The sequence below is a fragment of the Furipterus horrens genome, unplaced genomic scaffold, assembly GCF_987537825.1.
Source record: "Furipterus horrens unplaced genomic scaffold, mFurHor1.1.pri manual_scaffold_6, whole genome shotgun sequence".
In the NCBI taxonomy this organism is placed as follows: domain Eukaryota; kingdom Metazoa; phylum Chordata; class Mammalia; order Chiroptera; family Furipteridae; genus Furipterus; species Furipterus horrens.
In genome coordinates this window covers 87,389,552-87,394,351 of record NW_028327176.1, presented here as the reverse complement: position 1 = coordinate 87,394,351, position 4,800 = coordinate 87,389,552, and the positions used below count along the sequence as shown (strand labels likewise).

At 45.4% G+C, this 4,800-nt stretch overlaps 1 pseudogene; it reads left to right on the top strand.

Moving 5' to 3' along the window:
* The first annotated feature begins 1,088 nt into the window (after positions 1-1,088).
* Positions 1,089-4,316, top strand: LOC150006849 (protein FAM118B-like; annotated as a pseudogene).
* Positions 4,317-4,800: the final 484 nt, after the last annotated feature.

The following is a 4,800-nucleotide window of genomic DNA, read 5'->3' as shown; positions in this document are numbered from 1 at the left end:
AGCTTCACACCTCTCCCTCTTCCTCTGAATGTTGGGGTTTTTCAGCCACCTCTCTGCCTCATTCGCTCTGTCTCCCCAACCTTCTTATTTTTTTAAATTTCCAAGTTAATTTATTTTTCATTTTGTGTTTGTATTTGCACATCCAGCCCAATACTTTCAAAGGAATAAATTATATTTCAATATGTAAAGGTTTAGCTTCTTCTCTTGGCTACTGCAAACCATCCAAATTTTAAAAGTAAAACTACACATTGCATAATAATACCTTCATAAATCTACTTCCGAGAGCCCAAGAAGAGGCATCAAGAGTGGGGAATTTCATATGTGTCCATGCATGTACCCACCAGCTGTAGCTCTAGAAGATAAACATGTCAAGAACATATAACCTATACAATTGTACACCTGAGACCTATATAATTTTACTAACCAATGCCACCCCAACGAATTAAATGAAAAATTTTTAAAAAGAATGCATAACCAGTACCGAGTAATTATGAAACTTACATTTCTGGCAATAAATTTTGAGGTTGATTTATGCCAGATAGGACTGTAAATCCAGTCTTTGCACCAATTATCAAAATTACATTCTATAATCTTGAATATATTATTTTGGGGGAAAAAATAAACAATGGAATGTTATGTTGGGTCAATGTTGCAAACTCTCTTGGAGCCCAAGTTCCTGGATTCTAGAACTTCTGACCCCGGATCAGCCCACATATACGTGCTTGCTGCTGTCCTCTCTGCCTCAGACTGTTGCAGGCTGGGCTCACCTTTCATTCTGTCCTTCCCACCCTCTGCCTGCTATTCGTTTTTCATCCTACAAATCTCTCGCTCATCCTGTCTTTTGTTCTATGCAGGACACAAGACATGCTCAACACAGGACATGAGACACACCAGGGCCTCTGAGACTGAATGCACAGGATGGATGAATGGCTCTAATTTGCTGGGAGGGAGATTCAAATGGAATCAGAGTAGGTTTTCAACTAAAATCAGAGAAGACACCCATCAGCATCAAACTGTACAAGATTCTGATTGGTACTGGCCTTGTGACAATGAGTGGTCAGCAAGAAATATAAAGGGATTCTAAGAAAATGGGATTTTTCAGGGGTGGCACACCCCCTACCAAAAAGGCCAGAACTCTGTCTCCGAGTTTAAAAGGTAAGAAGCCTGGGGGAACTTGTGCTGGTGATTGGAACAGGCATTAGTGCTGTGGTTGCACCTCAGATTCCAGCCCTGACATCCTGGAAGTGGTTAATTCAGGCCTTGCTGGATGCCGCCATTGGTTTTGCTCTTTGGGAAGATGAGGAGAGCAAAAAAAATCAGAAATGTGTCCATAAAGACAAGAATCTTGTTCATGGTGCCCATGACCTTATTCAGAAACTCTCCTTTGTACTGTTACTGGGGAGATCTGAGTCAGGGGGCTTCCCCTCCTCAGCTCTTGCCTTACTTGGAAGAGGATTCAATCAACAGACAGCATGTATAGTGGAAATGAGCCAGCAAGTTTATTTGTGAAATACACTTGAGCACGAAGCTACAGGCAAGCACTCAGCTAGTCTGAATGACCCACGTATAGAGGAAATAAAGTTATTAGTAAGTTTATTAGTAAGTTTACTTTATACACTTGAGCCAGAGCTACAAGTGGGCACCCAGTTAATCTAAGTGCCCTGACTATTGGGGTTCAAAGGTTAAATACTTTAGTCATCTTCTACGTACTCCTCCTGCTCCCCCTTCCAGACCTTGGGATTAATATACAGTTACAAAGTCTTTCTTTCCCAGCTAGGGAAACCATTACAAAGGCTTTTTCTTTCCTATGGAAGTGATATACACTATCATAGTTTTGCTTATGATGTTTGAAATGCTACAAAAACAGGGGAGTCCAAAAACAAACCCCAGAGTTTGTGGCTGGGAGATAGGGAAAAGGAAGCAGCTTTCAGGATGCCTTTGCATGCCTGGGGCTAGTGGCTGGAAACTTTGTTGCACAAAGATCCGCTTTGAAATTTCCAAGGCCCAGGAAGATGGGAGGGGTCTTGGACTGTGGGATGGTACAGAAGGAGCCTACAGAGCCTGCGTAGGGTTCTGTGAATGGTCAGAACTGTTTGCAACACCCACTGCGTCAGAGGATGCAGTCAGGGATTTATAAGCAGCTGCGGACAGTTTGGCGCACGCGCTCCCTCCAGGTGGCTTGGAGGAGGGTGCTCTCCCGGCTGCTTTAAGAGGCTTTCGCCATGCAGTTTTGAGAAGGAGAGGAGATCCGATCCATGCGGTTTGCAGGAAGAAGGCAGTTTACAAGGAGGCTGAGAATCCAGGCGGTTCTGCATTGAGAGCTGGTCCACAGCACAGAAAGGACCTCCCCAATCAGAACTGAGTGATTGGCAGCTGCTGGTAAAGCTGAACTGTGCCTAGGAAGTAGGGAAACGGTGTTTCTGACTTTCCTAAGACTGGCCAGGTCTGGGAGGGGGAGGCAGAACTATGTGCAAATAACCAGTTCTTTTTCTTTTCACTAAACTCTGGTATTGAAAGTTATAATTCTGGCGGCGGGCAATTGAGCCCCTAACTAAACAGCCCGTGGGTTCTGTTTCAATCAGAGCAGCCCAGGGGTTCTGTTAGAGAAACACCTGGCAATCTTATCGGACCAGGCTCAGGGCTGCTAAGTCAGTGGGTGAGACACGTCTCCCTCCTTCTCCCTGCCTTCGTGTACTAATGACCCTACCTAGCACTACTAGTAACGCTTGATCCACGTTTTTCAGGGATGTTTCTGTGTAGCATTCAGTTACTTGGAGTCAAAGATGGAAGACTCTGGAAAGAGCTACTTCAGTTAGTTCTCCACCTGATGGAAAAGGGAGCCCTGGGATTGACTGAAAATTTCGACAACCTCCTGAAACTGTATATAGCACATCAGGGAAAACAGCTTGAACCCCTTGACCTTACTGATAAAGAAAAGGTCCTGGAGTGGGCTCAGGAGAAGCAGAAGCCGAGGGTGTTACACAACCATGGGGTCCACACCAACCCTAATGGCATGTTCTTCATTCACCTGGGTACCAGAGTGTGCTCAGGAATGCTGGAGTTATGAGAGAGAGTCAGAAACTCTGTAAAACCAAGTCCCTTCTTTTCCTGGCTTGTGGCCAGACTGTGGATGACACCACTTTGCAAGCCCTTTCTTTCGGAGGCTGTCAAGCATAAATCTGACTTAGCGTAAATCTTGTTGGTTCAGGGAGGAGATGCAGATGCGTTCAAGAAGCTTTGAGAAGACATGAGGGACAAAGGGGTTTTCTTTGTCCTTATGGGAATAAATTTGCTGATCTTCTAGAATATTTCAAGCAACTGATCTGTGAGCTCTCCAGGAGGGTAGATTATCAGCGGGGATGGTGAGAGATGGTCAGCTAAATAGCTCATGGGCAGCACGTAGTGAAATGAGAGACGCAGCCCATGAGAGTGCTACAGAAGTCCCCTCTGTTAGACCGCACTGGAAGGCTCTACTGTGGACAGTGTTTAACAGTCAACTTATAAGAACTCAACACGGCTCCTAGGAAGAACCAAAACCCAGAGTTGAAGGTTGGGGCTACGAAGAGTGGGGGGAATGTTCCAACTCAATCCCCTGGTAGGCAGGGCTTTTGCTTCCCCGCAGGCTGATGCCACTTGGAGGGGGGGTAATGGTCTGCCTGCAGTACTGGGGATGAGTCAGCACTGGGACCTAGTCGGCTGCCTCCCCAGTTCTCCCCTCAAAGCCACCACACCAAACTCTCCCCAAGCATCTCTAGTCCTCTCTGCCTTCCCTCCACTCGAGCCCAGGGAACATTTCCATTGGTGGTGTGGTTGTCCCATTGGAACTGAAGTCGAAAGAGCCTGATAGGGACAGAGTTGTTTATATGGGCACATATGATACAGAAGGTGTGGCCCCAACCAAGAGTGGAGAACGGCAACCCATCCAGATCACCATGCCGTTCACCGACATTGGGACCTTCAAGACAGTGTGGCAAGTCAAGTTCTACAATTACCATAAGCGAGACCACTGCCAGTGGGGAAGCCCGTTCTCTGTCATTGAGTATGAATGCAAGCCCAATGAGACACGCAGTCTCATGTGGGTGAAAAAGGAGTCCTTCCTCTGAAGATGGCTCTTGCTGATGTTGCTGGACAATCTCTTCTGAAATCTACTTTTAGATAACCCAGCACAAGCCTTCACCAAGGCACGCCACACCGTTGCTGTTTCCATCGGGTGCCAGTGACCTACTAGCCCCGATTATTTTGAACGTGTAATTCCCCTCTCATGCAATGTCCCCAACAAAAGAATATGATGTTCCATGCCCGAGAAGATCCCTTTCCGTATTCTATGTGGGTGTTCCTGCATTCAGTTGTTTTCAGTCATGCTGTTGGCTGCTTGTGAGGACCTCAGTGGAATTGACAGGCATGTCCCATACTTAACTGTTCCACTGAATGACCATGGTGTTTTGTTTCTAAGTTGAGTGATTACTTTTTGTTGTTGTTGTTAAATGTTAAATAAAAAATAACAATGTGTGTGGGTTCTCTCCCAAGTGTAATATGGTAATGTGTAACTTGCACTGTTTTGCAACTCTCAAACCAGGCTTTGTGCAAATGTAATACAAACAGCAGTGAATGGGGTCAAATGTGCTTCTTGTACAGCTTTTTCAGGGAAGGGTGATGACAAAATAAAAGGAGAAATATTTAACAAGTATTTATAATGTATTAAAACTCTTTCAAGTAACTCAAGGTATTGTGCTGAGCGAGACCTGGTGGAAATGGGGAAAAGCATGTTTTTGGACCACACTACCCAACAAGATGACACGA